This window comes from Doryrhamphus excisus, unplaced genomic scaffold, assembly GCF_030265055.1.
Source record: "Doryrhamphus excisus isolate RoL2022-K1 unplaced genomic scaffold, RoL_Dexc_1.0 HiC_scaffold_25, whole genome shotgun sequence".
NCBI classification, from domain to species: domain Eukaryota; kingdom Metazoa; phylum Chordata; class Actinopteri; order Syngnathiformes; family Syngnathidae; genus Doryrhamphus; species Doryrhamphus excisus.
Genome location: NW_026652243.1, coordinates 952,501 through 960,000, shown reverse-complemented (window position 1 = coordinate 960,000; position 7,500 = coordinate 952,501). Strand labels below are relative to the sequence as shown.

General features: G+C 51.9%; 17 non-coding genes and 17 pseudogenes across 17 annotated transcripts; all 34 read right to left on the bottom strand.

The window, feature by feature from the left end:
• LOC131113252 (5S ribosomal RNA) overlaps positions 1–26 on the bottom strand; it is a 109-nt pseudogene extending 83 nt beyond the window's left edge.
• A 112-nt stretch (positions 27–138) lies between these two features.
• On the bottom strand, positions 139–247 carry LOC131113468 (5S ribosomal RNA; annotated as a pseudogene).
• A 112-nt stretch (positions 248–359) lies between these two features.
• Positions 360–478, bottom strand: LOC131116397 (5S ribosomal RNA). Its single transcript, XR_009123646.1, has one exon. It is a non-coding gene; the product is annotated as a 5S ribosomal RNA (ribosomal RNA).
• Positions 479–590: 112 nt separating this feature from the next.
• LOC131113917 (5S ribosomal RNA) lies at positions 591–699 on the bottom strand (annotated as a pseudogene).
• A 112-nt stretch (positions 700–811) lies between these two features.
• On the bottom strand, positions 812–930 carry LOC131118509 (5S ribosomal RNA). The gene has a single exon (XR_009125690.1). It is a non-coding gene; the product is annotated as a 5S ribosomal RNA (ribosomal RNA).
• A 112-nt stretch (positions 931–1,042) lies between these two features.
• On the bottom strand, positions 1,043–1,151 carry LOC131112162 (5S ribosomal RNA; annotated as a pseudogene).
• A 112-nt stretch (positions 1,152–1,263) lies between these two features.
• LOC131111831 (5S ribosomal RNA) lies at positions 1,264–1,372 on the bottom strand (annotated as a pseudogene).
• A 112-nt stretch (positions 1,373–1,484) lies between these two features.
• On the bottom strand, positions 1,485–1,603 carry LOC131117906 (5S ribosomal RNA). The gene has a single exon (XR_009125108.1). It is a non-coding gene; the product is annotated as a 5S ribosomal RNA (ribosomal RNA).
• A 112-nt stretch (positions 1,604–1,715) lies between these two features.
• LOC131118886 (5S ribosomal RNA) lies at positions 1,716–1,834 on the bottom strand. Its single transcript, XR_009126027.1, has one exon. It is a non-coding gene; the product is annotated as a 5S ribosomal RNA (ribosomal RNA).
• Positions 1,835–1,946: 112 nt separating this feature from the next.
• LOC131111829 (5S ribosomal RNA) lies at positions 1,947–2,055 on the bottom strand (annotated as a pseudogene).
• A 112-nt stretch (positions 2,056–2,167) lies between these two features.
• Positions 2,168–2,276, bottom strand: LOC131112684 (5S ribosomal RNA; annotated as a pseudogene).
• A 112-nt stretch (positions 2,277–2,388) lies between these two features.
• On the bottom strand, positions 2,389–2,507 carry LOC131118789 (5S ribosomal RNA). The gene has a single exon (XR_009125940.1). It is a non-coding gene; the product is annotated as a 5S ribosomal RNA (ribosomal RNA).
• A 112-nt stretch (positions 2,508–2,619) lies between these two features.
• LOC131117423 (5S ribosomal RNA) lies at positions 2,620–2,738 on the bottom strand. The gene has a single exon (XR_009124642.1). It is a non-coding gene; the product is annotated as a 5S ribosomal RNA (ribosomal RNA).
• A 112-nt stretch (positions 2,739–2,850) lies between these two features.
• LOC131116831 (5S ribosomal RNA) lies at positions 2,851–2,969 on the bottom strand. The gene has a single exon (XR_009124067.1). It is a non-coding gene; the product is annotated as a 5S ribosomal RNA (ribosomal RNA).
• Positions 2,970–3,081: 112 nt separating this feature from the next.
• Positions 3,082–3,200, bottom strand: LOC131118770 (5S ribosomal RNA). Its single transcript, XR_009125922.1, has one exon. It is a non-coding gene; the product is annotated as a 5S ribosomal RNA (ribosomal RNA).
• A 112-nt stretch (positions 3,201–3,312) lies between these two features.
• On the bottom strand, positions 3,313–3,421 carry LOC131113467 (5S ribosomal RNA; annotated as a pseudogene).
• A 112-nt stretch (positions 3,422–3,533) lies between these two features.
• LOC131114212 (5S ribosomal RNA) lies at positions 3,534–3,642 on the bottom strand (annotated as a pseudogene).
• A 112-nt stretch (positions 3,643–3,754) lies between these two features.
• On the bottom strand, positions 3,755–3,873 carry LOC131118693 (5S ribosomal RNA). The gene has a single exon (XR_009125850.1). It is a non-coding gene; the product is annotated as a 5S ribosomal RNA (ribosomal RNA).
• Positions 3,874–3,985: 112 nt separating this feature from the next.
• Positions 3,986–4,104, bottom strand: LOC131118885 (5S ribosomal RNA). The gene has a single exon (XR_009126026.1). It is a non-coding gene; the product is annotated as a 5S ribosomal RNA (ribosomal RNA).
• Positions 4,105–4,216: 112 nt separating this feature from the next.
• Positions 4,217–4,325, bottom strand: LOC131111579 (5S ribosomal RNA; annotated as a pseudogene).
• Positions 4,326–4,437: 112 nt separating this feature from the next.
• Positions 4,438–4,546, bottom strand: LOC131112683 (5S ribosomal RNA; annotated as a pseudogene).
• A 112-nt stretch (positions 4,547–4,658) lies between these two features.
• Positions 4,659–4,777, bottom strand: LOC131118788 (5S ribosomal RNA). The gene has a single exon (XR_009125939.1). It is a non-coding gene; the product is annotated as a 5S ribosomal RNA (ribosomal RNA).
• Positions 4,778–4,889: 112 nt separating this feature from the next.
• Positions 4,890–5,008, bottom strand: LOC131118349 (5S ribosomal RNA). The gene has a single exon (XR_009125513.1). It is a non-coding gene; the product is annotated as a 5S ribosomal RNA (ribosomal RNA).
• Positions 5,009–5,120: 112 nt separating this feature from the next.
• LOC131116830 (5S ribosomal RNA) lies at positions 5,121–5,239 on the bottom strand. The gene has a single exon (XR_009124066.1). It is a non-coding gene; the product is annotated as a 5S ribosomal RNA (ribosomal RNA).
• Positions 5,240–5,351: 112 nt separating this feature from the next.
• On the bottom strand, positions 5,352–5,470 carry LOC131118779 (5S ribosomal RNA). The gene has a single exon (XR_009125931.1). It is a non-coding gene; the product is annotated as a 5S ribosomal RNA (ribosomal RNA).
• A 112-nt stretch (positions 5,471–5,582) lies between these two features.
• Positions 5,583–5,691, bottom strand: LOC131111828 (5S ribosomal RNA; annotated as a pseudogene).
• A 112-nt stretch (positions 5,692–5,803) lies between these two features.
• LOC131113466 (5S ribosomal RNA) lies at positions 5,804–5,912 on the bottom strand (annotated as a pseudogene).
• A 112-nt stretch (positions 5,913–6,024) lies between these two features.
• LOC131117905 (5S ribosomal RNA) lies at positions 6,025–6,143 on the bottom strand. The gene has a single exon (XR_009125107.1). It is a non-coding gene; the product is annotated as a 5S ribosomal RNA (ribosomal RNA).
• Positions 6,144–6,255: 112 nt separating this feature from the next.
• On the bottom strand, positions 6,256–6,374 carry LOC131116395 (5S ribosomal RNA). Its single transcript, XR_009123645.1, has one exon. It is a non-coding gene; the product is annotated as a 5S ribosomal RNA (ribosomal RNA).
• Positions 6,375–6,486: 112 nt separating this feature from the next.
• Positions 6,487–6,595, bottom strand: LOC131113916 (5S ribosomal RNA; annotated as a pseudogene).
• Positions 6,596–6,707: 112 nt separating this feature from the next.
• LOC131118507 (5S ribosomal RNA) lies at positions 6,708–6,826 on the bottom strand. Its single transcript, XR_009125688.1, has one exon. It is a non-coding gene; the product is annotated as a 5S ribosomal RNA (ribosomal RNA).
• A 112-nt stretch (positions 6,827–6,938) lies between these two features.
• LOC131111827 (5S ribosomal RNA) lies at positions 6,939–7,047 on the bottom strand (annotated as a pseudogene).
• Positions 7,048–7,159: 112 nt separating this feature from the next.
• Positions 7,160–7,268, bottom strand: LOC131113465 (5S ribosomal RNA; annotated as a pseudogene).
• Positions 7,269–7,380: 112 nt separating this feature from the next.
• LOC131114007 (5S ribosomal RNA) lies at positions 7,381–7,489 on the bottom strand (annotated as a pseudogene).
• Positions 7,490–7,500: the final 11 nt, after the last annotated feature.

The following is a 7,500-nucleotide window of genomic DNA, read 5'->3' as shown; positions in this document are numbered from 1 at the left end:
GTTTTCAGGGTAGTATGGCCGTAAGCTGCCAGGTCAACTGAAAAGATCCTATTTGAAGGTGACGCAGGCCAAACTAGACTCTGGCAAACAGTGTCAAACAGCGCCCTTTGCTGTCAGGCAAGAGCAGAAACCATAAAAAGCTTACAGCTCCTGGTATTCCCAGGCGGTCTCCCATCCAAGTACTAACCAGGCCCGCCCCTGCTTAGCGTCCGAGATCGGGCGTTTTCAGGGTAGTATGGCCGTAAGCTGCCAGATCAATTGAAAAGATCCTATTTGAAGGTGACGCAGGCCAAACTAGACTCCAGCAAAAAGTGTCAAACAGCGCCCTCTGCTGTCAGGCAAGAGCAGAAACAATAAAAAGCTTACAGCACCTGGTATTCCCAGGCGGTCTCCCATCCAAGTACTAACCAGGCCCGCCCCTGCTTAGTTTCCGAGATCGGACGAGATCGGGCGTTTTCAGGGTAGTATGGCCGTAAGCTGCCAGGTCAACTGAAAAGATCCTATTTGAAGGTGACGCAGGCCAAACTAGACTCTGGCAAACAGTGTCAAACAGCGCCCTTTGCTGTCAGGCAAGAGCAGAAACCATAAAAAGCTTACAGCTCCTGGTATTCCCAGGCGGTCTCCCATCCAAGTACTAACCAGGCCCGCCCCTGCTTAGCGTCCGAGATCGGACGTTTTCAGGGTAGTATGGCCGTAAGCTGCCAGATCAACTGAAAAAATCCTATTTGAAGGTGACACAGGCCAAACTAGACTCCAGCAAAAAGTGTCAAACAGCGCCCTCTGCGGTCAGGCAAGAGCAGAAACCATATAAAGCTTACAGCACCTGGTATTCCCAGGCGGTCTCCCATCCAAGTACTAACCAGGCCCGCCCCTGCTTAGCTTCCGATATCGGACGAGATCGGGCTTTTTCAGGATAGTATGGCCGTAAGCTGCCAGATCAACTGAAAAGATCCTATTTGAAGGTGACGCAGGCCAAACTAGACTCTGGCAAAAAGTGTCAAACAGCGCCCTTTGCTGTCAGGCAAGAGCAGAAACCATAAAAAGCTTACAGCACCTGGTATTCCCAGGCGGTCTCCCATCCAAGTACTAACCAGGCCCGCCCCTGCTTAGCTTCCGAGATCGGGCGTTTTCAGGATAGTATGGCCGTAAGCTGCCAGATCAACTGAAAAGATCCTATTTGAAGGTGACGCAGGCCAAACTAGACTCTGGCAAAAAGTGTCAAACAGCGCCCTTTGCTGTCAGGCAAGAGCAGAAACCATAAAAAGCTTACAGCACCTGGTATTCCCAGGCGGTCTCCCATCCAAGTACTAACCAGGCCCGCCCCTGCTTAGCTTCCGAGATCGGGCGTTTTCAGGGTAGTATGGCCGTAAGCTGCCAGGTGAACTGAAAAGATCCTATTTGAAGGTGACGCAGGCCAAACTAGACTCCAGCAAAAAGTGTCAAACAGCGCCCTCTGCTGTCAGGCAAGAGCAGAAACCATAAAAAGCTTATAGCACCTGGTATTCCCAGGCGGTCTCCCATCCAAGTACTAACCAGGCCCGCCCCTGCTTAGCTTCCGAGATCGGACGAGATCAGGCGTTTTAAGGGTAGTATGGCCGTAAGCTGCCAGGTCAACTGAAAAGATCCTATTTGAAGGTGACGCAGGCCAAACTAGACTCCAGCAAAAAGTGTCAAACAGCGCCCTCTGCTGTCAGGCAAGAGCAGAAACCATAAAAAGCTTTCAGCACCTGGTATTCCCAGGCGGTCTCCCATCCAAGTACTAACCAGGCCCGCCCCTGCTTAGCTTCCGAGATTGGTCGAGATCGGGCGTTTTCAGGGTAGTATGGCCGTAAGCTGCCAGGTCAACTGAAAAGATCCTATTTGAAGGTGACGCAGGCCAAACTAGACTCTGGCAAAAAGTGTCAAACAGCGCCCTTTGTTGTCAGGCAAGAGCAGAAACCATAAAAAGCTTACAGCACCTGGTATTCCCAGGCGGTCTCCCATCCAAGTACTAACCAGGCCCGCCCCTGCTTAGCTTCCGAGATCGGGCGTTTTCAGGGTAGTATGGCCGTAAGCTGCCAGGTGAACTGAAAAGATCCTATTTGAAGGTGACGCAGGCCAAACTAGACTCCAGCAAAAAGTGTCAAACAGCGCCCTCTGCTGTCAGGCAAGAGCAGAAACCATAAAAAGCTTACAGCACCTGGTATTCCCAGGTGGTCTCCCATCCAAGTACTAAGCAGGCCCGCCCCTGCTTAGCTTCCGAGATCGGGCGTTTTCAGGGTAGTATGGCCGTAAGCTGCCAGGTCAACTGAAAAGATCCTATTTGAAGGTGACGCAGGCCAAACTAGATTCCAGCAAAACATGTCAAACAGCGCCCTCTGCTGTCAGGCAAGAGCAGAAACCATGAAAAGCCTACAGCACCTGGTATTCCCAGGCTGTCACCCATCCAAGTACTAACCAGGCCCGCCCCTGCTCAGCTTCCGAGATCGGACGAGATCGGGCGTTTTCAGGGTAGTATGGCCGTAAGCTGCCAGATCAACTGAAAAGATCCTATTTGAAGGCGACGCAGGCCAAACTAGACTCCAGCAAAAAGTGTCAAACAGCGCCCTCTGCTGTCAGGCAAGAGCAGAAACCATATAAAGCTTACAGCACCTGGTATTCCCAGGCGGTCTCCCATCCAAGTACTAACCAGGCCCGCCCCTGCTTAGCTTCCGAGATCGGACGAGATCGGGCTTTTTCAGGATAGTATGGCCGTAAGCTGCAAGATCAACTGAAAAGATCCTATTTGAAGGCGACGCAGGCCAAACTAGACTCTGGCAAAAAGTGTCAAACAGCGCCCTTTGCTGTCAGGCAAGAGCAGAAACCATAAAAAGCTTACAGCACCTGGTATTCCCATGCGGTCTCCCATCCAAGTACTAACCAGGCCCGCCCCTGCTTAGTTTCCGAGATCGGACGAGATCGGGCGTTTTCAGGGTAGTATGGCCGTAAGCTGCCAGGTCAACTGAAAAGATCCTATTTGAAGGTGACGCAGGCCAAACTAGACTCTGGCAAACAGTGTCAAACAGCGCCCTTTGCTGTCAGGCAAGAGCAGAAACCATAAAAAGCTTACAGCTCCTGGTATTCCCAGGCGGTCTCCCATCCAAGTACTAACCAGGCCCGCCCCTGCTTAGCTTCCGAGATTGGTCGAGATCGGGCGTTTTCAGGGTAGTATGGCCGTAAGCTGCCAGGTCAACTGAAAAGATCCTATTTGAAGGTGACGCAGGCCAAACTAGACTCCAGCAAAAAGTGTCAAACAGCGCCCTCTGCTGTCAGGCAAGAGCAGAAACCATAAAAAGCTTACAGCTCCTGGTATTCCCAGGCGGTCTCCCATCCAAGTACTAACCAGGCCCGCCCCTGCTTAGCGTCCGAGATCGGGCGTTTTCAGGGTAGTATGGCCGTAAGCTGCCAGGTCAACTGAAAAGATCCTATTTGAAGGTGACGCAGGCCAAACTAGACTCTGGCAAACAGTGTCAAACAGCGCCCTTTGCTGTCAGGCAAGAGCAGAAACCATAAAAAGCTTACAGATCCTGGTATTACCAGGCGGTCTCCCATCCAAGTACTAACCAGGCCCGCCCCTGCTTAGCGTCCGAGATCGGGCGTTTTCAGGGTAGTATGGCCGTAAGCTGCCAGATCAACTGAAAAGATCCTATTTGAAGGTGACGCAGGCCAAACTAGACTCCAGCAAAAAGTGTCAAACAGCGCCCTCTGCTGTCAGGCAAGAGCAGAAACCATAAAAAGCTTATAGCACCTGGTATTCCCAGGCGGTCTCCCATCCAAGTACTAACCAGGCCCGCCCCTGCTTAGCTTCCGAGATCGGACGAGATCAGGCGTTTTAAGGGTAGTATGGCCGTAAGTTGCCAGGTCAACTGAAAAGATCCTATTTGAAGGTGACGCAGGCCAAACTAGACTCCAGCAAAAAGTGTCAAACAGCGCCCTCTGCTGTCAGGCAAGAGCAGAAACCATAAAAAGCTTTCAGCACCTGGTATTCCCAGGCGGTCTCCCATCCAAGTACTAACCAGGCCCGCCCCTGCTTAGCTTCCGAGATTGGTCGAGATCGGGCGTTTTCAGGGTAGTATGGCCGTAAGCTGCCAGGTCAACTGAAAAGATCCTATTTGAAGGTGACGCAGGCCAAACTAGACTCTGGCAAAAAGTGTCAAACAGCGCCCTTTGTTGTCAGGCAAGAGCAGAAACCATAAAAAGCTTACAGCACCTGGTATTCCCAGGCGGTCACCCATCCAAGTACTAACCAGGCCCGCCCCTGCTTAGCTTCCGAGATCGGGCGTTTTCAGGGTAGTATGGCCGTAAGCTGCCAGGTGAACTGAAAAGATCCTATTTGAAGGTGACGCAGGCCAAACTAGACTCCAGCAAAAAGTGTCAAACAGCGCCCTCTGCTGTCAGGCAAGAGCAGAAACCATAAAAAGCTTACAGCACCTGGTATTCCCAGGTGGTCTCCCATCCAAGTACTAAGCAGGCCCGCCCCTGCTTAGCTTCCGAGATCGGGCGTTTTCAGGGTAGTATGGCCGTAAGCTGCCAGGTCAACTGAAAAGATCCTATTTGAAGGTGACGCAGGCCAAACTAGATTCCAGCAAAACATGTCAAACAGCGCCCTCTGCTGTCAGGCAAGAACAGAAACCATGAAAAGCCTACAGCACCTGGTATTCCCAGGCTGTCACCCATCCAAGTACTAACCAGGCCCGCCCCTGCTCAGCTTCCGAGATCGGACGAGATCGGGCGTTTTCAGGGTAGTATGGCCGTAAGCTGCCAGATCAACTGAAAAGATCCTATTTGAAGGCGACGCAGGCCAAACTAGACTCCAGCAAAAAGTGTCAAACAGCGCCCTCTGCTGTCAGGCAAGAGCAGAAACCATATAAAGCTTACAGCACCTGGTATTCCCAGGCGGTCTCCCATCCAAGTACTAACCAGGCCGGCCCCTGCTTAGCTTCCGAGATCGGACGAGATCGGGCTTTTTCAGGATAGTATGGCCGTAAGCTGCAAGATCAACTGAAAAGATCCTATTTGAAGGCGACGCAGGCCAAACTAGACTCTGGCAAAAAGTGTCAAACAGCGCCCTTTGCTGTCAGGCAAGAGCAGAAACCATAAAAAGCTTACAGCACCTGGTATTCCCATGCGGTCTCCCATCCAAGTACTAACCAGGCCCGCCCCTGCTTAGTTTCCGAGATCGGACGAGATCGGGCGTTTTCAGGGTAGTATGGCCGTAAGCTGCCAGGTCAACTGAAAAGATCCTATTTGAAGGTGACGCAGGCCAAACTAGACTCCAGCAAACAGTGTCAAACAGCGCCCTCTGCTGTCAGGCAAGAGCAGAAACCATATAAAGCTTACAGCACCTGGTATTCCCAGGCGGTCTCCCATCCAAGTACTAACCAGGCCCGCCCTTGCTTAGCTTCCGAGATCGGACGAGATCGGGCTTTTTCAGGATAGTATGGCCGCAAGCTGCCAGATCAACTGAAAAGATCCTATTTGAAGGTGACGCAGGCCAAACTAGACTCTGGCAAAAAGTGTCAAACAGCGCCCTTTGCTGTCAGGCAAGAGCAGAAACCATAAAAAGCTTACAGCACCTGGTATTCCCAGGCGGTCTCCCATCCAAGTACTAACCAGGCCCGCCCCTGCTTAGCTTCCGAGATCGGGCGTTTTCAGGGTAGTATGGCCGTAAGCTGCCAGGTGAACTGAAAAGATCCTATTTGAAGGTGACGCAGGCCAAACTAGACTCCAGCAAAAAGTGTCAAACAGCGCCCTCTGCTGTCAGGCAAGAGCAGAAACCATAAAAAGCTTACAGCTCCTGGTATTCCCAGGCGGTCTCCCATCCAAGTACTAACCAGGCCCGCCCCTGCTTAGCGTCCGAGATCGGGCGTTTTCAGGGTAGTATGGCCGTAAGCTGCCAGATCAACTGAAAAGATCCTATTTGAAGGTGACGCAGGCCAAACTAGACTCCAGCAAAAAGTGTCAAACAGCGCCCTCTGCTGTCAGGCAAGAGCAGAAACCATAAAAAGCTTATAGCACCTGGTATTCCCAGGCGGTCTCCCATCCAAGTACTAACCAGGCCCGCCCCTGCTTAGCTTCCGAGATCGGACGAGATCAGGCGTTTTAAGGGTAGTATGGCCGTAAGCTGCCAGGTCAACTGAAAAGATCCTATTTGAAGGTGACGCAGGCCAAACTAGACTCCAGCAAAAAGTGTCAAACAGCGCCCTCTGCTGTCAGGCAAGAGCAGAAACAATAAAAAGCTTACAGCACCTGGTATTCCCAGGCGGTCTCCCATCCAAGTACTAACCAGGCCCGCCCCTGCTTAGTTTCCGAGATCGGACGAGATCGGGCGTTTTCAGGGTAGTATGGCCGTAAGCTGCCAGGTCAACTGAAAAGATCCTATTTGAAGGTGACGCAGGCCAAACTAGACTCTGGCAAACAGTGTCAAACAGCGCCCTTTGCTGTCAGGCAAGAGCAGAAACCATAAAAAGCTTACAGCTCCTGGTATTCCCAGGCGGTCTCCCATCCAAGTACTAACCAGGCCCGCCCCTGCTTAGCGTCCGAGATCGGACGTTTTCAGGGTAGTATGGCCGTAAGCTGCCAGATCAACTGAAAAAATCCTATTTGAAGGTGACACAGGCCAAACTAGACTCCAGCAAAAAGTGTCAAACAGCGCCCTCTGCGGTCAGGCAAGAGCAGAAACCATATAAAGCTTACAGCACCTGGTATTCCCAGGCGGTCTCCCATCCAAGTACTAACCAGGCCCGCCCCTGCTTAGCTTCCGATATCGGACGAGATCGGGCTTTTTCAGGATAGTATGGCCGTAAGCTGCCAGATCAACTGAAAAGATCCTATTTGAAGGTGACGCAGGCCAAACTAGACTCTGGCAAAAAGTGTCAAACAGCGCCCTTTGCTGTCAGGCAAGAGCAGAAACCATAAAAAGCTTACAGCACCTGGTATTCCCAGGCGGTCTCCCATCCAAGTACTAACCAGGCCCGCCCCTGCTTAGCTTCCGAGATCGGGCGTTTTCAGGGTAGTATGGCCGTAAGCTGCCAGGTGAACTGAAAAGATCCTATTTGAAGGTGACGCAGGCCAAACTAGACTCCAGCAAAAAGTGTCAAACAGCGCCCTCTGCTGTCAGGCAAGAGCAGAAACCATAAAAAGCTTACAGCTCCTGGTATTCCCAGGCGGTCTCCCATCCAAGTACTAACCAGGCCCGCCCCTGCTTAGCGTCCGAGATCGGGCGTTTTCAGGGTAGTATGGCCGTAAGCTGCCAGGTCAACTGAAAAGATCCTATTTGAAGGTGACGCAGGCCAAACTAGACTCTGGCAAACAGTGTCAAACAGCGCCCTTTGCTGTCAGGCAAGAGCAGAAACCATAAAAAGCTTACAGCTCCTGGTATTACCAGGCGGTCTCCCATCCAAGTACTAACCAGGCCCGCCCCTGCTTAGCGTCCGAGATCGGGCGTTTTCAGGGTAGTATGGCCGTAAGCTGCCAGATCAA